Source organism: Melospiza melodia, chromosome 5 (assembly GCF_035770615.1).
Source record: "Melospiza melodia melodia isolate bMelMel2 chromosome 5, bMelMel2.pri, whole genome shotgun sequence".
Lineage (NCBI taxonomy): Eukaryota > Metazoa > Chordata > Aves > Passeriformes > Passerellidae > Melospiza > Melospiza melodia.
Genome location: NC_086198.1, coordinates 86,182,900 through 86,207,979, shown reverse-complemented (window position 1 = coordinate 86,207,979; position 25,080 = coordinate 86,182,900).

The following is a 25,080-nucleotide window of genomic DNA, read 5'->3' as shown; positions in this document are numbered from 1 at the left end:
TCACAAAGCTCAGTGTTTTTCCCTAAAATTACACCAGAGCTGGCTCCATTAAGGTCATACTTGATCTGCACTTTAAAATACAGAATAAATATACTTTATGTGCAAGGTGCTCTTCCACCATGGCATCTTCATTTCAGAAGGAAAATTAAGTTTTGCAATATCAAAAAATGACTGCATGAGCAGACACCTTAGCATAGCACACTTGCTATAGTGTGCATGGACTTGAAAGCTGGCTGATCCAAAGAAATATGCTGCTGTAGGTATGAAGAGTTTGAAAGACAGCAGTCAGCAGACAACAGGAATTCCTCATGTCTCAGCTATTCTCCTTAAACCAAAATTAAGAATATGACTGCAAACCACAGTAAAAATGGTCTACAGACAGAGAAGCTGTGTTCAATTACTCTCCTCTCTTCATCTCTTCTTGAATTCCACTGACAGAAGTCTGCCAGGTATTCAGAATCTTCTGGAGCACAGAGTTCTCACTGCAATCCTTTGTAAAACAGAATCCCCCCCTATTCCTCCATCTTCCAACATACCAGTTCATTACAGCCAGTTACTGATGTTCCTCTTTTCTGAACAGGCTGAAAAGCAAGGGAGCCATCACCCAGTTGGAAAAACACCAATGAAAAGTGTGATAATTCATTCTTATGTCAAAAACTGTGAAGAGGAGAGAAAATGTGATAAATTAATCCATTCTAATAAGGAGAGATTGTAATAAGAATAGGGACTCATTCAATTAATCCACTCTTAATATAATCCTGTAAGAATGATATGGACCTCCCTGGATACCATATCTCAAGATATGACAATTCTTTTTTCTTAGCCAGCAGTTCCTGATTACAGAAAAGTAATTAGGCAAAACTGTCTAATAAAGTGGTATTTGAGAGATAACCAAAATATAACCAATATAAAAATGTAGCAGATTAGTTTATAGAACCTTCTCAAAGAAGCCAGATCCTTGGTAGGGTAAGCAAACTCACCCACAGATTGATTCAGATTGTCAGAGGGAGACAAGATTTTTTTATTTTGTTTTTTTTGCATCCACTGAAATTACTTTGGGCATTCAGATTATCTGGTTGCTCTATATAAAAAAAAAGAACTTTAAGAATTATGTAGGAAAAATATTAGAAGATATAGGAGAAACTGTTTTTCATGCTCATTAGATATGACCCAGGGCCAATGACTAAGAGTCATAAAACTTTTCTACAGAATTTTATTAACAGTTACTTTCCCAGTGACCAATGTGTAAAGAATATAATGCCTGGATCTCTGTAAAAAGGTAAAATGCAGTGGTCTAACTGGTTAGCTGCACCATCAGTCTTCAAGGTCTGACCATATCCTAGCAAGACTTGCTATGCCTGCACCAGTCATTCCTGCACACCATGCCCACAGTTCAGTTGTCTTATATCTAATAAGTCACTTAAAATGAATAAAAAAATATTCTTTACTCCTTAATGTGTAGTAGCGCCATAACAAATAACCTCAAAGCTACAGTAACAAATCCCCTGCCAATTAAAAAGAAAACCATAACACCAGACTGTAATGGAATCCTGATAGTTCCTCCTCAAGAGCAAATCCAATCCTATCACCGCATTTTGCCTTATGTCTATAAAGCAAAACTGTTAGATTCTGCCTTTTTTTCCCAAATCTATTGCACTGGTTCGCTCTACATCCAAAAATTGTATTTTGCTTGGCTATTGCTTAGATATTTTTTATCTGTAGTTTGATGATACATGATAAGCACAATCTTTCAAATTCATCTTTATCTGCCTGGTTTCCACAATGCAAAGGTTATTAATGAGGGTTGGCATCTAATCTGCATTTCCTTTTTTTGTTCATGAAAATAAACAGTAGACCTGCGTTGAATCTCTTCAAGCTCCTTCAGACATGTTTGTGTCACTTCATGTAATGGATACAATATAACTTGAAATTCTAATTTAAACTTCAGTCTTCTTAAATGCTACTGTCTGCACCTTTTTACAGCCAGTTCTCCTTAGTCACATATTCTTCAACACCTTTTTAATGACATTTTTTCCTCCGAAAAACCAACAAACCTGATGTACTCACTAGGGCATATAATGATTATTCCTAGAGGATAGATTTTTGTATCATGAAAACTTGCTATGTACACAGTGTTGGTTTATAATTTAATATATCTTTGTACAGTGCTAAGTTTAATATTTACATTTAAGGTCAATTATTTTTCCTTTAATACTAGAATTTTTTTTTTTTTCAATTTTAGGGACACTTAGAGAAAAATAATACTTTGATAGTGTGTTTGGGTTTCCCAAGCACAAATCTCCTTCAGATTTTAGGATGTTTCACAGCATAGAGATTGCCCTGTGGAACATGGCTAACCACCTGCTTTCAATACCAACTGGCATTGCTACATTTATTATCTTAGATCTTTCAGTAGCATTTGACATCAGTTGACATTGCTCATCATGGGATTTTCCTGGAGCATCTGGAATCTTGTGTTGGCCTAAAAATCATTACTCTACACTGCCCAGAGCAGTCAGTTCTAATCTTTTTAATTTATATGTCTTCAGTGCAATGGGCTCTGCTGCTAGACTTACTTTTTGTCCCCAAGCTCCTGAAGTCTGCATAATGCTCTCAGCCATAGTGTTTAACTAACAGGGCACTTGCTACAGCAATTAGTTAAACAGCAGCATCCTAAAAGTGCTCACTAAAGAATGATAAAATAAGATTTTAAAATTATAATACAATTCATATTTTGCATTGCATCAAGTCATAGATGAACATTCTTGGACTTACCAGTAGAATTATTTCTTTGTAGTGACTCATTCAGGGAATAAAATATATTTTATTTTCTAACTATTCAGAGTTTAATCAATTTTTATTGATTGTACCTATATAATAGCTAACAGATTAATAGTGTTTAGAATAGGAGATGCATCATGTTCAGTCACTGTAATGTGTAACTTGTCCTTACACCTCAGGATAGTGAGTTACTATCTTAATAATTTTTTAATAATTAAGTATTCTTTTCTGAAGAACAGAAAATGGTGAGCATCAGATACTCTTCCTTGCACATACATAATTTATGCAGATATAAACACTAGCATTCTTATACTCTACTGCTTACCAAAGTCTGAAGACAGCACAGCCATTCCTTCTTTAAACTATTAACTCAGTGGCCATCAATTTGGCCAAGCCAGATGGCTTTGATTCTTTTTTGTCATTGTTACGAAATTCTGCATTGGAGATTTTAGCTTTGTGACTCTGAACTGGGTTTCTACTTATAGCTGTCAGTAGTTTTTACAGGCACAAAATGTTGCTGTAGGATTGGAGGAGAATTTGGGTTGCTAGCCTTTCGTAATGCAGATATAGTCAACAGACACACTGAGACTAACCTTGGGAATGGGGAAGGGGCAAGAAAGAATAGAGAAGTGAAGTAGGATGAAAGGAAGAGTTCAACAGATTTACCAGCAGAAAGACTGGAAATTATATTAGGATGCCATTTGACAACATGTCTTGATCAGATCTCAAACTAAGCTGGCATATCAGTGTATTAGCCCTCCTCTTAAAACCTTGCATTGGCTTCTACCCAAGGATCTGATTGATGTCATTACACCACCTCATCTGCCACAAAAATCTACAGCTCTTGTGGCTCTGGCTTTTGTAGCCAATAAAACTTTTTTTTTTTTTTAATGTTTCTTGCCAAGTCAAGAAATTTGATGATGTAATTTACCAGCCTGATTATTGTGTAATTTCAGTTTATTGTCTACTCCATTTCTGAATTTACCTGCTGCAAGGGCTTTTTACCATTATACGATTCACCTCTGCAACTCAGCTCCTTCAGACATCAGGAAGATGGATGCAGTAAGCAACTTTAAGGCTGTTTAATTCATTCTGCCTGGAACAGTTTTTAATTAGACATCATTTGAGATTTTTTTTTAATTACTTCTTGATGCTCCTGGTCACTGAACTCTGTAACTTGCCCTAGTATGATAACGAGAAGTATGCCTTAGAAGTTGAAATGCTGGAATAATAAGCACAAAATCCACTCAATATTATTCTTAGAGTCAGAAAAATGCTATGATTTGCCTTTTGCAAATTATTTTAATAAATTTTCTAAAATCATGGTGGGGGAAAAAATAGCACAACGTCTCCAAATCCAGAGATAGTCTTTTTACATTGCTTTTTCTTTTTTGGGGGGTAGGGGAGGGGAGGCCTGGGGAAAGACCCTAGAGTGGTATTCAGATGGCAAGGTAAAATCTTTTATTTAATGAAGAGGAAGCTGAAGTTAAAGACATAGCATCAGGGGAGGCTGAACTAACCATGAAAATAAATAGTAGCACAAAACCTGCCTCTGCCACCCCTTCCCCTTGAAAAAAACACAACCAAACAAAAAAACCCCAGCAAAACAAAAACAAAAAACAATCAAAAACAAACAAATAAACAAACAAACAACCCTTCCTCTCTCTTGTCTAGGACCATCTCTGTACAATTTCTTCTTGCAGTTAGGTTTGTAGAAATTGTAGTTAAAATACGATGAAGATAGAAGACAAGAAATTTGAAGGGCTTGAATAACTACTAAGAAAAACTTGTAATTTTTGGTTCTGAGTCTACTGACAAAAATCTATTTTTGATAATAAGTACATTGCCTTCACTAGTAGCTTTGGGTAACTGCAACTAGATATTTCAGGACTAAAGCCAATATATTGTATGGCTACTGTCATTACAACTTCATTATAGTAGCTCATTAGAACCACAGAAGCTAAACAAAAGTGCAGAAAAATTATAGACTCTCTTTCCTTTCAGCCATCTCTTATGCTAAAGAAGATGTTCTTCTTAGGAGAGTCAAATCTCCATAACAAACAGATAATAAAAGCAAGCACCTTCATCCAAACAACCAGAAGAAAAATCTTATTTTGTGCAAGAAGCAGGTATCATGAGTACAATCCTATCAGCAAAACACTCACAGACTTCTTAAATGAGCTTCTCACACTGCTGTCAGAGGCACCCAGAGCTCTCTATGATAAAATATTAACTCTTTATCATAATCCAGCTTGTGTGTTTGTATACTGTTATGGTGCAGATGCTCTCAAAGCAATGAGAGAAAAATACATTTAGACAGAAATTATCCAGAACAGGAAAAAGATCTACAACATGAGGTAGGGCTTCTCCATCTCTGACTTATATGACTCAGATATAAAATCTTTATCTGACAGCGTTGCTCATCCCTGCTCATACAATTTTGTATAGGAGTAAAGAGATTTAGTGAACTCCAGAGAACAGAAAGAGATGCTGCTGCACTCACATAAAGAAAGGGGGAAAGCAGTGCTTTTCTGGAAATGTCTACCTCAATCCTGTTACTATCTCCCCTAGTCTTATTCATATGTATACATGTTATGAGCACACTGTGTGTCAGTGACACCAGTTGGAATATAATCAGGAGCATGAAAACCACTTATATAGCTCATGCCACAATGACACGGTCACCCTGTAAACTCTCACATTTCAGACAGAAATTTTCTGTCTCCAAGAAAATTTGTATCTTTTTTGAAAGCTACGATCAAGGCATCTAGGTGTTAAATGCTTTCACCAAGACAAAATGTTAATTCCAGAAAAGAGATTAGAAAAAAATCATTTTCATGTAAGACATTGAGAAAGGCAAATCAATCTTCCTCGTCCAATAAGTATCACAGAAAAAAGGAGTACTTGGTCTGTAATAATTCTCATTCAATATCAGAAAATAAGGTGTTTTAGTAAGTACAGAGAAAGAGCTTTTAGTGGGAATTTATTTAAGTATATCTTTCTATTGACCTGAATGCCACCTTTAGTTGACATTGCCATCCTCTGGTTTGATCTCAAAATTCTTCTATATCAGTATTTAAACTACTTTGTCCTCTAGTCGCTCATCCCAGTTCTTTGGCCATCACATAAGATAGCTGAACTCTTGGGGTGCTATCTGTTAGTAAAAATACAAATGAAATGCAGAGTTACTTCATTGATCAAGAGCAAATTGCCATATTTGTGTAAAAACAATAATAGATATTTGTAAGTACATCTGTCATAAGAAGAAGCAGATGCTAATTATGGTAGCAACTGCAGTTTAATTGACTTGGAAGCTTAATATCTTTGTTTGATTCCATACTACTGACAAATAAATTGAAAAAAAAAATTAAAGAACCAGCATCAGGCATTTGGTTGGAATTGATTAACATTTAGATATGATCAATTCAAGATATGAAGCATCATTAATCCAGGTAGTGACCCCTAGTTATGTTGCTCAACTGCTCACAAATCCACAAACCTTGTAGCTGAATTAATAGCATTAATTTTATCTTTTCCAGCACTGGCTAACTACAATAACTGTACAATAGTAAGAGTTGCATAAGTAAAACCAGTGACACAAAGATCTTAACGCAATGGAAAAACATTTTTGCTTACTATATACGGCAGCATAAGCCAATGCTTTGGTCTTCTGTGGATCAGCTGCAAAAGTCTTCCTCATCTGAGAAATCAAGTGGCAAGCAACCATCACAGTTAAGACATTTTCACACTTTAACTCAGTTATATAGTTAGATTTCTGATAAATTTAAAAGCAGAGTCCCACATTTCTTTCCATTGTTCTCAAAGCAAATAATCCATAAATCTTTTTACCACACGGCTTGTTAAAATTAATTCCTCACAATCTTTCCCTTGAAACTCGATACTTGGAAATTTGCAGCCAAAGCATTTTGTTTACTCAGAAGAGAATATCCTCAAAGACACTAGAATTTCAAGAAGGCATTACTTTTTACTATGTAATACTAAGGAAAAATATTAGTCACATATTTTTCTATGAAATTCCCGTTACAGACACATAGGTCATGATACAAAGTTTAAAATAAACAACCACCACTGCAGCAAGGATGTACAAACCATGCAAGTCTCCTGGCTAGAAAATCCTAGGAGTTATCTCCATTAAACTACACTTTCTAAGATGCTACTGAGAAAATATTGAAGCATTTAAAATGCAGACTGAAAAGGCACTGATAAAGATGTAAGAAAAACAGGTATTTTATAGGAAGTTAAAAGGAAACCAAAACCAAGCAACCATCCAGAAAACTTTGGTATTCTTGCCTCACACGTACGCTCCAAGGTTTTGCTATCAAACTCAGGACAAGACAGAAATTTAAAAAAATTAAAATAAAATAAAGTGATGGGTCCACAGTAATATTAAGGCTGTCATTTAAAAAGCATATCTAAACACAGGTATGTAGATACAGAAAACTTTGGCCAGTCCTTTTGCTGCACAATCATGTTCCTGCAATTCCAGCATTTATAGTCCAGCACTGGGTTTTCCCAAGTTTAACTTGAGCTGTCTGAAGATCCTGCAGCCAAAAATCTGCTCAGTAAAGAGGCACTAGTAGAAACTTTGGAAGAACACAAATTCCATTCCTATTTACGAAATGGTAAATGGTCTGTTTGGGGAATAAATTCATTAGGGCCCAGATCCCTTATGGGACAGTACTGCTACAAAAGGTAGATAAGGAACTTGTTCTAAGTCTGGATTCTGTATGACAAAAACCACATCAAGAATTTTGTACTTCCCCCAGCCATTAGAATACCACAATGTATTCGTTCACTCTGGTCACTGGTCACATAAGAGCTAGAGGAGTACTAAGATGTGTTATCACAAGAGCTGGTCTAAATCTTTCTGGTCTTGCTGACAAAAGGGGATAAATAAATTCTCTCTCCACATATCTCATTTTCATTTCTAGCAAAAATTGTCAGATCCTGAAAGCATAGAAACCTGGGAAGTTCTCTATGACAGTGTCTGTCATTCTGGATAGTTTGGGAAATAAAAAGGTATAATCAGGTCAACTTCAAGTGTCTTGAAATTCTATCCTAGCTTCACTGAAGCCAGTCATCCTAAGAACATTAACATACTTCAGAATCCCAAATTAATTTGATGCAACTGCCACTCAGCTCCTGTCCTAGTACTTTCCATTTGCTAGGCACAACAAATTAATGACAAATCACGCAGGGCACAGTTAAGGAACAATACATAATGTTCTTTTCAAGAACTTTCATTATTGCCTAAAGCATCATTAGACTCAAACTTCTGAGTAGAAACAAAAATTTGTTCTTTACATTTACAGGAAATGTGAGCTGTGCTGTGTGAGGTGTATGTAATTCCCACTTTGTAGAGATAGTATTGTGATTTCATTTAACCTTAAAAACAATCATTGCTGTTATTAAACTTGAAGTCTTTTACAGTCTGCAGAAAGTTATTATTTTACAGCTACTTTGTATTTTCCTTTTTACCCCTCAGTAGTAAAAAAATCTAATATGCTGGCACATCTCATCTTCAGGATATAAACAACTCCCCTGAAGTATCTGTCATTAAGGGCTGTAAAGCATGAACAATTGGATGCAGATTACCTTGTCTATCCACAACACTTATGCATCTCCCCATTACCATGGTGCCTGAGCACTTCACAATTTTAAATGTGATTATTCTCATAAAACAAGAGAAGCGCTTCCATCAGCAGGTTCTGGAAAGAGAGCAGAGGCACAGAAAGTCTGTGGGACTTTCAGTGAAGTCAGTCACAGAGGCTAACGCTCAGACTAGTGGACTCACCTCTCTGTTGTTTTATTTTGCCCCAAGCAAGTATTCAGAGAGAGAGGCAGTCTGTATATGAAGCTGTCTGACATATTAATCTGTGTATGTGTGTGTGTAATGCAGAAAGCCTAGTGAAATTGTGCCCTGACCTAGTTAGGGGCTCCAGATGCTTCTGTAGGCTAAATAATTATGAGAGCAATTATGTTAATTTAGAATAAAGTTACTGAATTCAATCAAGTTATTCCAGCATTACATCAATCTGAGATGCGAATTGAGCACTGAGTGGCACATGCACTAATGGTTTTGGACCTTTTCAGAGTGTTCATAGCCCACACGATGCATTCAATGGCCTCCTTAAATCTAAAGTGTGTCCAGAGCAACGGGAAAGTGCTGCCCAAGCAGAAAGCTCCCCTGTTCAATAAACACTGTCCTCTGAAGTACTAGCATTACTAGAGGAGAAAAGCTTCTTTAAGCTTTCTTCTGTTATCTCAAATGTTCTAGAACTGTGTAAAATTGTTTAGAGGTTACAGCGGCATTTCTGCTTTTACAGCTCATTTAACTATGCAATTAGACATTACAATAGATATGGAAGATTTAAAATTAGATATGCTTATCTTCAGTGCATGGGTCAGTACTTTTAACTTTAAAACAAATTAACATTTTGCTTCTCATCCCCCTCCCCTCTCTACCACAAAATGAGGGTGTTTATCTTAACTCAGCAATTCTTATTACTTCCATCAGATGGTAGGAAGCAACGGGATAAGTTTTCTGGATTTAAAAAGAAAGTGCTGCTGTAAAGCAATTGCAAGATAGCCAGACCAATAATTCGTTTTGTAAATGTGGAGGAAAATATGTGCGAATACAAAATTTCCATGATAGGAAGGTGAACAGGCAGTCCAATGACTGGTAATTCAGTGCTGGAAATTACATCAGCCTGAACAGATATACAATATTATATTTCTATTCAAAATGGGGAAACCAAATGTCAGCACAGTGGGGGACAAAGTAGTAGAGGAATATTGCATCTTTAATAGGATTTTGAATTCAAATATGCTGAGTAAAACTGCTTAAAATTGTAATGGAATAATAAATAGATAACATTTTCATTTAAAAAACAAACCAGCTGCTGGATCAACACATAGCTATAAAATCCATTCTTTTATGAAGAGGATAAGAAAATATGCCCTGGAAATAGAAATGAGAAGTGAAATCTCAACCATGTGGCCTTCTTCAGACTATGGAAGGAAAAATATAACAAGGTTAACTTTGTTCTTTTTTGTCTGCAGCCCAAAGAGAGTCTCAAAACCACAATATCGTTTTTCATCATGGTTTCTATTTCTGGAATAGAAGAGGGAGGTTGGGGGGTGGAGAGGAGAGAGATTTAAGCTGCTTTCTTTTCTTCCCATTTTCTTTAACTCACAGAGTAGCATTATTTGTATTTAACATTCTACATAATGTTGGAGTATTTTGTGTGAGAAATCTTGCCTATTGGTTGTTACCCTCACCCACAATTAGTAAATGAGAACAATGTTACAGGCTAAATGTGTCACACACATTTCTGAGATCAAGAAGTCAATCCAGAAAGAGTACTTCCAGTGACCAATACCAAGTGTGACTGTAACAGAAAGGAAAAGATCTTCCATTCACTTGAGGCTTTCTTTAAATACAAAAAAATCAATAGAAATTGACTTATTATTATTATTTCAGTGAGAGGATCAGCTATTTATCTCCTATTATCAACAGTTTCAATGGCTAGAATGTCAATAATTAACCCTTTTTTCCTCATTGATATTGAGGCACCATTAGAAACAGATCATCCCTCTCTATGCAGAAAACAAAAAGCACCCTCTTAAAGCATCTCAAACAATAGAGAAAGTATAGCTTTAGGAATCAGAGCCTTTGTGAAGTTAGACACAGATTTTCAAACAGCTAAAGAAAGTCAGGGCTGAGTTCCCAGCCTCACCAAGGCCACCTACAACTTTACAACTGCTTGAAAGGAGATTGTAGCAAGCTGGGGGTCAGTCTCTTCTCCCAGATAACAAGTGACAGGACAAGAGGAAAAGTCCTCAAATTGCACCAAGGAAGGTTTAGATCAGCTATTAGGAAAAATTTCTTCACCAAGAGGGTTTTCAAGCATTGAAGCAAGCCACACAGGGAAGTGGATGAGTCATCATCCCTCCCTGCAAGTATTTAAAAGACAAATTTAGAAGATGAGGCACTTAGGGACATGTCTTGGTTGTGAACATGATGGTGCTAGGCTAACTCCATGGTTGGACTCAAGGACCTTAGAGCTCTTTTCCAACCTCAACAATGCTATGATTCTATTCTACGTTTCTATGATCTAAGATATTTTCCCAACCATCCATAATTCCTGATGTTTTTGTTTGTCATTATTCTATTAAATGCAGAAGAAAATGTTTTCTTTCAAAAAGACCTTATTTCAGCTATGGCTAGCAAAGGGATATGAGATAATGAGAAATGAGAATTTTTTTCATACATGTACAAGACCTCAGGTTTTCCTTACCATTTCCCTTTCCAAGTAAAACCTCCAGGATTTTTAAATTTTTTTTTCAATTAAATACTTGAAATATGCAGCTGTTTGGCTATATATTCAAACCTTAGGCTGGTAAAAATATTTGGAAGAAAAACTTAGTGCATGCTGAAGGTAAACACACTTTCATAAGCACATTAAACCTTGTCCCGTAGGATTGCAGAGGCACTGAACATAGAGAGCATTTTCATTTAAAGACTGGTAAAGCTCTTGGTGTTCTTGCTATCAGTGCTCACCTAGTTTAGCTAAGTTATTGAATTAAAAATTAATGAAGGACCAGGTTTGAAATTCTGCCCCACTGCACAAAGCTTATAAATACCCTACAACGATACTGCATCATCATGATAAATTATACATGTAATGGTTCTGAAAGTTATGTAAATTCAAGAAAACTTTAATAAAGTTGTACTCTAACTGACATTGATTGTGTACAGTTGCAGACACAACTTAATCAACAGATTCTGAGCTGCAGTAAAAGAGAAATATGTATTCTCTTCTCTTGTTTATTCCCTGGAAGAATAAACTGAAAATCACCAAATTATCCTCCCTTCACAACTGTCTGAATATTAATTGCAAGCTTGAAGGGCAACAAAACACATTCAGCATCGCCAGGACTAGTAATTAATTTGAAAGTTTCAGACTCTGACATATTGTGTACACAGTGCTGAAATGATAACCCAGAGAATGTATTCCTCCTTTGCTGCTTATGGTCTGTGATCATTCTTGTAGATACATTCAGAATTTAAATTTTTCAGACTACAGACAGAATACATTGCAGATCTTTAGGAATTAATCCAAGGCAAAAAGGTCACCACAGAACAAAGATTCTATGCTATGGGTAAGTAATTTTGGTGCTAAATTATTCATAAGGGATATTCCTACTTTTTTATGAAATTAAAAATTTTGTTTCAAATCATTATGAAGAAAAACTGTGGTTAAACCACCATGTCAGCCAGCAGTTTTTAGTGGTTTCACAATTTGGCAATACAGAGAGCTCACAGAATGCTGATAAGCAAACTCTCACACTTCAGGGAAAATATTTACACTTTTTCATGTTACATTTACCGAATCATTCCTTTTTTCCTTATGTTAATTATTTGCACAAGGTTTAGTCATTTACAAACACATTGTGAAGCTTAAAGGAGTTTACTGACACCATTCTCTCAGGAAAGCATTTACCAGAGGGCAAGTAAGAGTTGATGAGGACAGATAGAAGCATTCCAGTTTTCTCCAGACTTTTTAATTTCTTTAGATACAGAAGTTTACACCTGTGCAAATGGAAACTTGCTTCTTTCCCAAAGCTCTGCCTCATGTGTAAATTATGCCAATACCTCAAGGCTTGCAGAGTCTGCCACAACAGCACCTAGACATCAGCTTCACTGTGCATGTTATTGGAGAGTAGATCATTTTACTCATTGGGAAAGATGCAAAAAGAAATATGAAGACACAGCTCAAATGGCCAATCCAGCTCAGCTTTATTATGCCTCTAACAAGTACTAGAGGACTTGATTCTTGATTGAAGCAATTTTCTGAAGACGAGTTCAATTCTCAAAAATTGGAAAATATGCTGTGTAATTGGGTCAATGGTTATATGCACACTAAATTTTAGTATGGCCATATTTGTTTCACTTGCCCTGCCCAGTCTGTCTAAATGCAAGACATTTGTCATCTGGAAGTATCAGACATATTAGTGTGACCTTCAGAGAACAAAAATATCTTATATGCAAGATGCAGCATTTCCTTTCTAATCTTTCTAAACATCAGTGGCAGGCACCGATATTCTTAATTATCAGCACAAGATATTAGCTTTATCAGGGCACAACATTTTCCCACCTGTAATCCTCAGGGTGTATGACAAAACACATTCAGGGTTCATTTGGGCACCTTGCATGCCACTTGGTGTGGTCACAGCTAAACAGAGTGAGCCTGCTGACTGAAAATTGTAGCATTCACGGCTACAAAGAATTCAGCATTCAAAACTTACAGTTTTAAGTTCCAGGCTGTCTGAGGCAGAAAAAATTTTGTATTTGCTGTCTTACAAAGGCTAATATCACTAGAAGTTCTTCAACATAACAATCATCAAACAAGGAAATAAATAGATAAAAGGCAAGACACAAAAGCATCATCAGATCATTTCATCAAACCAATCAGGGATCAGTTATAAGAAGATCCAGAACTCAGGACAGCATCACAGTTCACTTATATTCAGGTAATGACTTAAATTATCTTATGAAGCCAAAGAAAAACAGATTGGGTCCAGAACAGAACATCTCCTTAGTAAAGAAGTATTCAGATACACATTTTTGGGGTTGAGTCATTTGTCCTTCTAGAGGAAAACAGTCCAAGTAGGCACATATCACAGAAGTTCTTAAATAAATGACAGTAAAACTCTTATTGACATTTTTACAAACAAAACCCACTTTCACCAGGATATTCTTTAATGTGATGTGCCAAAAACTCCCTTTAGTAAAATCTTCTAAGGAGACCTCCCTTCTTGCAATCGTACAGAGAAGTAATCATTCCCTTATTCTTTATGGTGGACAACTGGGAGTTTCAGGCTGACACTTGCAGTTGCCCTTTCCTTGCCCCCTCCCATGGGCAAATGAATACAAGCCACTAAATCTTTTCATCTTTATCTTTAGCTTCTTAAGGAAAGCTAGTTTCACCTGATCCTCCCAAGACCTGGAGTCAGAGTGGAGCATTTCAGCATTCAGGGCTGCTAAAGCAGAAATTCAAAGGACTTTCCTCCCACCTCTTCAAACCTAGCCACCAGCAACTCAGTAACCTCCGGCCTGAGACGCTTTGTATAAAAGCACTGACACATCAGCATGACACCTCAGTACTGTAACGCCTCTGGTGATTGTTTCTAAGTTTTGAGATCAGAAGTGCAAAGAAACTTTTGATAACAGAGTGTCAAAATAATCAGAGTAAGTATGTTGTTTGTAGTCCTAAATGATAAATTCTTGTCAGTAAATCCTCAGCAGCTGGTACAAATTCTCAGATGGTCAGCAATACCTTGAATTCCACACCAAATCAAATCAAATCTCCCTACCAGTCATATGTGTATTAATTCCTGGAGAGCCTGGGTGTCAAACACATTTTTTAGTGGGTAGAAGTATTCTCATTTCCTCTCCATACTTGCAGACACTGTTTTAGTTTGTTTATAAACCTTATCTCTTTCTCTCGGACATGAGCATTCACATTCGTCTATTGTGATTCTGAAAGTGTCTTTTAAAAGTGGAACTAGAGGAGGTGGGACTTCAGATACCTTAAAAGTGGGGATAGTTGAGCAATACAAAAAAAAAAAAAAAGCCAAAAAATAGGAATCAATCCTTCTTCCAAATATAGAAGTAGTACAATACAGATCTCTAGTGCTTTGTAGAGATAGTTCTAAGAACTTGTTTTGCAAGGGTAAGGCTTTTCCTTTGTCAGCTTTTGACTTTAGTCTTTCATTTTCTTTGTTTTCTCACAAGTGCCTTGGAACAAAATATTTGATTTCACGGTGAATGGAACCTTTTGTGTCAAGCTAAATTAAATGTTTCAGTCTTTCATTTCAGCAAGAAAAATTCCTTTCATTACTGTTTGAATAATTCTCTTCCTTTCTCTTTCCTTTCCCCTCCCCTCAATTTTATAGTCTGATTTGGCAAGGCTATATCTGACATGACTGCACAGGTTGTCAGACATTCCTCCCTTTCATTGACTATTTTTTATCCAATTTTTCAGTCATAATTCAAAGCTGCTACATGAGTTTTGTGAAAATTGGTGTCTCAAAAGATGGTAGACACCATACTAATACTCCTACTAAAGAAAAGGCAAACATAACTTAGTATTTGACAACCTGCTGGGCTGCTCAGCATATATTCACTATCTGATCAGTTTTTATGTGCTATTATCTACAGTAGCCACAGGATGTACACTATTTCTCACCCAGTAAGTAAACAGAAAGTAGGTTGAGATTGACAGAAAATGGAAACAGTATGATAGTCTTCAGGAACATAGAAAAGATCTAGAAATATCTCAGTGCTGAGACTGTGGTTCTTGCAGTGGAATGGGAGGCTGTTGTGGGAAACATAGTGTATAAACCCATCATAAATCAGGCTTCCATTGCTCCTTTGCCTGTAGACTGGCTGCCAAAAAAATATTTCCTGTTTACGCAACTTCCAAACTACACGCACCTCAAATGTTGCAAAATAGAACACTTACCAGCTGGGAAGGTTGAGGGTTTTCACTTCACAGCACTGTCTCTGGCTGACAATTTCTGGGGATGCTACCAAGAAGGCAGGAGGGAACCCCTGTAGGATTATCTTCTCTGCAGAAGCAGCTAAACCCATTTGTTGCCCCACAAGTCTCAGGCCCAGCACTTGATACCTACAAAGGAATTTACAGACCCAGTCAGTCCTGCTTCCCATGAAACCTTGCTGCACTGGTTTAGGAACTGGTCTGCATTCACTAAAATTCCCATCTCCTTATTTGCCCTTAATAAATAATTGAGGCTGGCCATTATTAAGGAGGCCTCCAGCTACCAAGTGTGAAATATCTGTCTAGAGGGCACATGATTAAGGACAAATTCATAGCTCATGTAACATACTCAGTTTTCTTGGATCCACCTGACGAAACATGTCAGTTTACTAAGGAAAATTATTTGTGTCTGCATCTGTATCCAAATTCTTCCCATGCCAGGTTGGAATTACGTGGAAATGTAAGCTCTCTTCTCTTTTTTGGAAATATTTTTGGTCTATGTATAAACCAAGGTGTAATAGAGGTCACTAGCTGATACATTCTTGAACTTGTAATTCTGCTGACAAAAAGCCAAATATGTCTTCTTCCTTCTTAGACTCACAACAGGACCAGGATCCTTTTAAAAACTGTTTCTCATGCAAATCTTACCAAAGTTATCCCATACACCTATAAACTATGGAAAAAACAGACCCTCAGCTTACCCATGGACATAATTATGCTTAACTATCCTCATTTGGGCTAAGCAACACATCCCATTACCCTATAGATAATTCATGTAATTGCTACTCAATGCAAGTAAGGATGCAGACTTCAAAACCTAGTATCTTTTGGGGGGCTAAAAGCCAAAAACAAAACAAGGTAAAAAAATAATTTACATTATATTGACATATATTTATGGATTCAAGTGACTAATTGAAGGGCTAGCATAAAAACATACTCATGATTGGAAATTGATTGTAGTTTTTTCAAACAGAGCCGGAGCTTTCCTGGGGTTTAACCTGTCATTTGCATAGGTTAATTTTAAATGGCAGTGCAAATTTAGCTTGAAAAGATAATTACAATATTTCACCTCTTTTCATCTCAGGTTATGTAAATGAGACTTTAATCTTTTTGCAGTTCATATCATATTAATAAGCAAAAAAATTTTTGATTTATGTTATGCTGTCAATCATTTGATAGCAGTGGACATAAATGAAAGCATGTGGGTACAAATCAGGCTAATTTCCAACTACTCTCTTAGGTCTTTCTTTTTATCTATAGGTTTATGGCACATATTCTAGATAAGAAAGTGAGCAGAGAGATAGTTTTGACAGGTATCTTGTTAGATTGATTTGTCATTTTTGTCAGTAGTAAATTAATTCATCTTTCTGATAAGCAAACTGTTTCCTAGACAGACAGTTCTTTATTCTTTTTTTCATTGTCTAAGATTCCACAGCTCTGCTCAGGTTCAACTATCTCTCACACATTATTATTGCTAAAAGTCTTCCTTACCACACTCTTTTTTTCCACAGTGAGAATGAGGGTCCAATAATTTTCTTCTGGTTTCCCTCTTCCATTTTCTTACAAGTTCAGAATTTGTTCCAAGAGTATTGCAACTCGGCTGGAATCGGGATGGTCATAGGCACTAATGACTTGGCTTTGCTTTCAACAGGCACTTTTATTCCAAGGATGTGAAATGGATGGAAAGAGCTCCAGTTCCTAACCACCTGTCACCATCAATGCCAGGTGATTCTGGTTTTTCACCCATATGTAAACTTTGTTCTCCATTTCACAGATGAAGTATTTTCTGGGTCTTGGGGCAATCAGCCTGTCCCAGTAGGAATCAGGACTGGGCAGTTGCAGATTTTCTTACTGTAATTTGATTTCTTTGTTCTACAAACTACAGACAGGGCCTGCTTCCTCCATGAGAAATATTGCAGAAATTATTTCCTGCATAAATCTTAGAAAACACCATCTCCCTCTCTCTCCAGAAACCCTGTAACAGCTTCAAAGCAGATCCAGCCAAACACTTCTGTCTCACTGAACCCTCCATTTACTCCTAGGAGATGGCAACATGGCCCTGATAAGCTGTGTCTCCATTCCCTGAGCTTCCCTGTGGCACTGAGGAAAACTGATGAGATCTAAAACTATAAAGAAATGTAAGTGACTAAATGCTCAAGACCAAGGCTTTTTCTTATATCGCTCTTCCTTTCTGTCAGACTTCAATGTACATCAGTATTATCAGCAGGCTAAGAATAATTTCTCATTTTGCTAAAAAATATTATCTTACCAGTTAAAAAGTCAAATTTTTAGGACTTGTATCCCATAGTTGTAGTTTCTTCAGACCTTGACACACTTACCTGTTACCTGAGATCATTTTAACATTATTCTTACTGCATATATGGCAATATTTGAGAGTTAAAATAATCCTCTGGCTGCCTACAAGTGTTAAAATCCAGATAATGTCCTTTTTTAAGATTTTCAAAAGTCTTTTTTAAGAATTTTTCAGAAGTTCAGAAGTGTGTAAAATAACCCTCAATAACCATTGTCCAGTCCTTGACATGTCTTTCTCATTGAAAGGAAATGGTGGATTTCCTGCAGCAATGAAAGATAACAGACACCTGAGAAAAGGGATCATCTAAGAGAAAAAAAAATTGTACCAACATAGGCTTAGTCGCTGTAAATAAAAAATAACTTTCATCAGTAGAAAGTTTGGCTTGTGGTTTATGTATGAACATTACTTGAGCCAGCCTCCATCTCTCTCTTACACCAAACTCAGTCTTTTTTCAAATTTCAAAGTGTTTTCTGTATCATTTTATAGATTTCAGGGAAAAAAACAAATAGAAATGCTGGTGTGAGAAAGTCTTTTTTCAATATCTGATCTCGATTGGAAGAAAAATCACCAAGAATATTCTTACATGCCTTGAGGGCTTTTGACTGCCATTAAAGATTGTATTGGGATATATCCAAACTACATCTGTAGTTTGAAATTTGCTTATTACAGTGCCCCTCTAAACTGAGCTCTCTTAAAATTTTCAGAATGGTTTTTTAAATTATGTCATTTAATAAAATGTACAGTAATGTTCTGCTTCCTGACTGCATGTGAGGAGGCTTCAAGTAATTACTTTTCCTTAGTTTTCTCCCACACATGTACAAATGCATGCACTATGCCTCCCACATTATCTTAAATGTGCAGTGTAAAATTACTGCACTGACAAGGAAATGGAAATAATTAAGTCCTCTGCTTTACCACTAGATCATCCAGGTCACATTCCTTGTGACTTTCAGTGCAAAAAAGCATTTTGACTCATTAAAATCAATAGGACTAGTGCTGGACATGCTTGATATTACATTTGCAGAACAGCATTTTTCCCCAATGAGAATATTGATCAGATTCTTTTAATGTCTTCTACTGCTTCCTCTTGTTTTCCCTGCTGCTCACATGAAAGCAATGCCAATTTTGAAAAGTTAAGTAGGGCTTTCCTTAGCTGCTACTCAAATAAGGTTGGTTTGGGGTTTTTGCTGAAGGATAAATTATGTTTGTTCACTTGACTTTGTCTTTCAGCCATAAAAAACAACCTAGTTTGTATGAAACATCTTCTTAGGCCTAAAATTCAGTGTAGCAAAAAAAAAATCTCCTTTTCCCTTCTCTTGCAAGGTGAAAAAAAGTACAAAAAATTTAAAGTTCAGCTTTGGTAATGACACTAAAATATTCACGATTGTAAAAAGGAGAGAGAGCACACACTAGAACTTTACTCCATGACTTGCAGTGAAAGTGTTTTACAGTAAAAGGTTGTTTCACTCTTGGGAATTCATCTGCTGTCTGGTTTTAATGTGTTACATAGTTACTCCAAAGTAGTAAAAGAGTAATTCCAGTACTGAAAGCATTTTTGTTATTTGTTTTTTCTCTAAAGAACATATTACCAGTTTTTACCTGGGAAAAGCTTCCAGCTGAAATGCTCAAACATTCAGTGGATCAGGTTTTCCAAAGCAATGTTCATTCTTACTTTACTTCTTTTTTCAATACAAAATTACTGTTGTTGGGCATTATATCAAAATGTAATCCTGCAAAGTAAACAATATATTCTATAGGAGATATTAAGAAAAAAAAAAAAAAAAACAAACAAATTAGCCCCTCATTCATGGGTTCAGAGTCCCCCTTTATAAAAGAAAAGTCTGTACCCTTTAGGCCTATCAGTCAAGTTCTTTCCTTGAAGCCAATCAGACTGCAGGTAGTGTATTGAATAGTCACACAACGAGCAGCTGTCACTTTACAAAACTAATATCCATTAAACAAAATGGTCATAAGCACATCAATCTAATGTAATAGCAAGAATGTCACTGAAATAGAAAGTTGTCGCAGGATCAATGTCCCCTGCCTTGAAAATAAACATTGTACTTTCGACTCAGCACTTATCAAGCAGCAGGAGAACATTATCCTGTGATAACATCCTATTCTATTGACATTATCTGTTAACTAGAGATACTCAGTGAAATATCAGCTTTTCTCACTTTGGATAAAATAAGCACTCATTTTACATCTGTTATACATAATTATTGGGCGCATGTATTTCCTATAACCTGACTTTAAAAAGGCAGAAATTATTTTAAAATAGTTTACAACTTATAATACTACTTACACAGCCATAGAATGGTCTTTAATGAGCGAGAGGCAGTGAAGCATGAGACATATAGCTATCTCCAGATTGCTTTCTACTGCTGTCAGACCCTTCCCTGGCTATTAATTATTTTGTCATTTTCTCACATTGTCAGGCTATGATTTTTCCTTGGCTATCCCCATGTCTGAACTACCTTTCCAATATCCAGTCTGACTGCTGTACTGTCTACAGACTTTTTTGGACAAGGAGGGTGAGGTGTGGGAAGCACTTTTTTGTTTGATTTTGAAGTAAATTTTTTCCCAGATCTGTTTTAAATAAGCAAGTATATCAGGACCAGATAACATTTTGACTGATAAATCAAAGATTACTGGTCCTAGGATGAAATCTTCCTCCCACTAAGACCCACATGCATCTCCCTTAGAAGTCAACAAATTATTGGAGCACTGCCAGACCCTTTATAGGCACCTGCTGAATTTCTTAATTCCATCTGTCCTTCACAATTTAGTCACTAATTTCATAGCTGAGGCTGCTATCTGGTATGTGAATTATTTCAAGTCATCATCTCATTCTCAAGCTAGGATTTTGGTCTCCATTATCCCATCACCCTTTCACTCAGGTGTCTATAGATATTCATTGACAATCATTGCCTAATGAGATTTTACCCTTCTTTTCTCTGATTTTTTTTACTGAGAAAACAAAAACTCTTAATCTTGCTCCCTGAAAGTATGGAAATTGCATAAAGCATCATGTAGTTTTCAAAAAAAAAATCCACCTTTTTAGACCTTAAGAAATTTGCTACATTATTGTGCAAAATAGGGCACTTAGTTTGCACATTTCAAGTGAAGTGCTCTTAATTTATTGCAAAATTGCCACATATTCCTATCTTTGATTAAATAACAAATAAAAGGGCCATATCAAATTATGTTAGCCTTTTGTCTAGGAGGAGTAGCTACTGCACAGTTTGTTCCCATGGAGGTGAAGTAGTTGGTCTGCTACAGAATAAGGTTTAGAGTATTGAAGTGGAACAGTTTTCCTTGTTGAAAGTTTAATGTCAGCTGTATTACTTTGCATGCATAATGTATTTTCTACATACTTGTCAATATCAGGGAAGAAACAGTTTCAGGAGTGGTGAATGTGAGGGAATTAAATTTTAAAAAATGAAAATCAAACCAAAAATAAGAGGACATCTCATAAAATGAAAGAAATGAAATTTGATGCAGTTGGCTAAGCAGCCTTCTATCCTGCTATATGTGGGCAAGCTGTCTGATGACAGCCCATCACAATGCCACATTGCCTTATGTGCTGCAGTTAAGCATGTTTGGCACAAGCATTTTGCCCTAGCTTTCCTAGCACTTAGGCAGCTTGGAGCTTTCCTGTGAATTGGCTTACAGTGTGCTGTGAATGTCTTTGCCTTTCCTTCAAATCTCCATGAGTCCTTGACCATTTTTGGAGCTTTTCTTAAGCCTGCATACTCCTTTCTTCTCTCCTTTCCCACTACCTATTCTCTTTCTCCAACTCCCCTCTCAAACAAGTTATTTTGTGGTCATGAGGATCCACAGAATGTTTTTCCTAGAATACTGATGTCTTAGACTAATCTCACAACAGGAGAGGTGTAGGCCTACCCTCTGCATCTCACAATTTCCATTGTGTCCACATTTCCATGTCTCTTTCTTGGACTATTTCTACTAAAGATCTCTAAGTGTCTTCAAAAAGAGGGAAAACAATGTAGGAACAAGAGTCCACAGTGTCAATGTTTGAATGGTAATATTCCATCCCTTAGAGCCTCCAATGAAGCAATGCTCCATGGCCAAAACAGAAGTCAGAGGCAAATAAGGAGTATCCTGTTCATACTGGAATCTCCACTTATCTTGAATTTGATCTTGCTTTTTTTTTTTTTTTGTCTTTCCTAGCTGATGCATCCTTACTATTTGAGCATAATTTTTACACTCTCTCCAAACACTACACATAGTGAGTAGATTCTCCCTGAAGTTCACACTTTATCATTGAAGGTTAATTACTGAATATATTCCAGTACATTTCTAATTATTCTTCAGGGTGGACAAGCCAAACTAACAGGTTTTGTTTCACCAGGGAAAAAAGTCTGCTCTCCCACTAAGGCAGAAGGGAGAGGGTGGGTGATGCTGGAATCAACTCACCAATATAGCAATCTCATACCCTGTGACTTATTCATTATTCTGTCATGTCCCAGTGTGTTCACTCCCCTCAGCAAGGCACTGAAGAAACCAGCCTGATTGTTACATAAAGCACAGTAGAACCACCCAGACATATGTGAGAAGAACATTTAGATGTTTCCCACTTCATAGAACAGCAGAGAGGGTAAAAATGGTATGTTTCAACTTTTTCATACATTAGAATACCATAATGTTGTACAAGCTAATTTATGCATCCCTACTGGGTCCTATTTCCACACAGGTACTGCAGAGAAGGACAAAAGAGTAGCTAAAATCTATTGCAATTATATATAGGCAAACAGTTAGGGGCGAGTTCTGTTTGCCCTCTGTGAGAGTTCACAGTAAGTGTTACAAGTATAAGAAATACCAATATTCCTTGGCATATTTTTGCTCAGTATCTCAGAGCTTGTGGCAAAATCTAGCACATGAGCAATTTCTAATATGCACTAATATATAAAATGAGGTCATGGCTGCATTTTTGTTGTACATGGGGGTTTTATTGATATTATTATTTTAAAATTGGTAGAAAGCTATTAAAAAACCCTGAAATATTAATTAGGATTGTAAAGGAAGATCCCTCTGAAAATATTTTCATTTGGCTTTGGCTGGGTGAGAAAAGGAAAAATGGATTGGAGTTACTAAGTTTTACAGTGGGTTCTGAAACCTTGAACATTGTTAATCGTGTTAATTATGCTGCTTCTTTCCCAGAAGGAGTTGCTTCTTGGGAAGTCCAGCTCTAAAAGAGCAAGTGGCTAAAGGGCTTGGCCATCCTTGCCTGGCTGCAGGTCTCTTGTATACCCTTTTCAGAGTGGGGATTTCAGAGACAGGGCTCCCCACATGAGGTTAGTACCTTGGCCAAACAAGTTGTTAGCGACTTTGACATAGGTCTCTCAAATGCTTTCTTGGATCTGTTCTACTTTATAAAATTAAAAATTCATCTAACCACATCAAGAAGCAGCCTGAGTTTGTTTGTGTGACAGAGATTAGAGCACTTTCAGATGCAATAGATTGATGTTCAAGTACTTGTTCAATGGAAGTTTGATTAGTTATTCAAAATGGAGCAGCCCCAACAAGGGAAATATATCCCTGGAAACAGTGTGTGGCAGTAAAGGCACTCAGATGACTGAAGTCTGTAATTAGAATGAATTGAGATTAATTCATGTAGCATCATTTGCAGGGAATGCCCTAATGTCTTGACCATTTCCTATTGGTGTGTACACATGTGGTTTCTCACTGCTTTTTTATGTGTAAGTTTGAAAGGTCACATCTTAATATTAAAAAGGAAACAAGACAACCAAAGAAAATTCTACAGCTTCTAATCAAGGTCTGCTAATCACTAAAATGTGCTCGAACTCCAGACCACACTTCTCAATATTTTACTGCTAACAGAATATGAACAGAAAAATTCTCCATCCTGTTCCAGCAAGTTTATCATATGGTTTCAGTGGTTCACAACAACTCTGTTCAGTAATCAATCATGATTACTAGCTATATACAGTACACACAGCAGAAGATATTAATCTGGGACAGTCTGGAGTAGTGTGCTAATTAGTGATATGCTGAAACAGCATTTGGGCATGGCTCCTTGAAATTGCAATCTTTCCATTGACACAATTACCTCACCCTAAGTATCTCACTTTACAAATGATGTATCATTTTATAAAATTAATTGGCCTGTTATATAAACACAGTCTGGAAGAAGGCTGGTATTGTGTATTAAATCTGAATAATGTTGTGCTTCATATTGTATGCTGCATTGCACCATGTCTTTCAAATATCACCAGATACTTTTCACTTTTTAAATCAAAATGGGAGAGCAACAACTTTTTCATATGATTATTATACTCTATAACATAGGATACATATTAGTATCCTAGTAGACTTTTGCTGTAGTATGTATTAATCATATCTGTCCTGATAGCAAATAATTTTTAACCCTGTTTTTGAAGATACTGGGTCTGTCTGAAGAAAGGACATCAGAGCAAGAATAAGAAATGAAAATTCCAGCCCCAGTGGCAGATTTCAACATCTACCCCTCACAGGAAATGGCTAAAAGTCTAACAGTGTAAATATAGTTAAGTCTGATTTGTTGGTTTGGCTTGATTTTATTTATCATCTCCTAGAAACAAAGGCTGGTCTTTAAACTACTAGAGAAAATAGAACAGCATTCGCAGTCATATCCCAAAGGTGCTTTTGTGCTGAAGAATCAAGAAGTAATCAAGAAGCTCATTTTCTATGTAGAGAAACAACAACTTCTTATGCAAGGAGTGATTATATACACTAAAATATTTTCCTCGAGATAAGGGCTGTTGGTCTAGATTTCCTAAAAAATGTGTAAATAGTGCGAGAGCAATTTTCCAGTAGAATTTAATGCAATATCTGAACCGGTACTACTGTATTACATCCCAAACTACACTGTGGTATTCATTTAAATCCTTAACCAATGGGCATAATAAACCATATCCAGAATAGATTTGAGCTAAGGACTTCCTGGCCTTAAATAAGTATGCATTATCAAAAGAATTACATCTTCTCGAAACATATTAGAGGACACATGAATTAGAGCTCATAAATAAATTTTTTTACAGAAACTTTCTTACCAGGTGGTCTTTTTACCTTGATTTTCTGCAAGACAGAGGGAAAGAAGAGTCTTTCAATTTTAATGCCCCTCCTTAGCTTCCTTCATTCTTTTTTCCAGAAGAAGGAAATTTCAAAACTGAAATATTAATTTCAATTTTTACCCTGCCCCTTCTTTTGGAAAAATAAATTTTCCTTGAAATCAGAAGGGTGTAAGCAATAAAGATGTTGGAAAAAGTCTAAAAATTGAAGCAGTTGAAATTTTATGTTTCTTCTAAAATTCTTAATTGCAACTGTATCACTTTTCTCTACAGGAAATATATAGCTAGAGAAGTCAGTTACTAA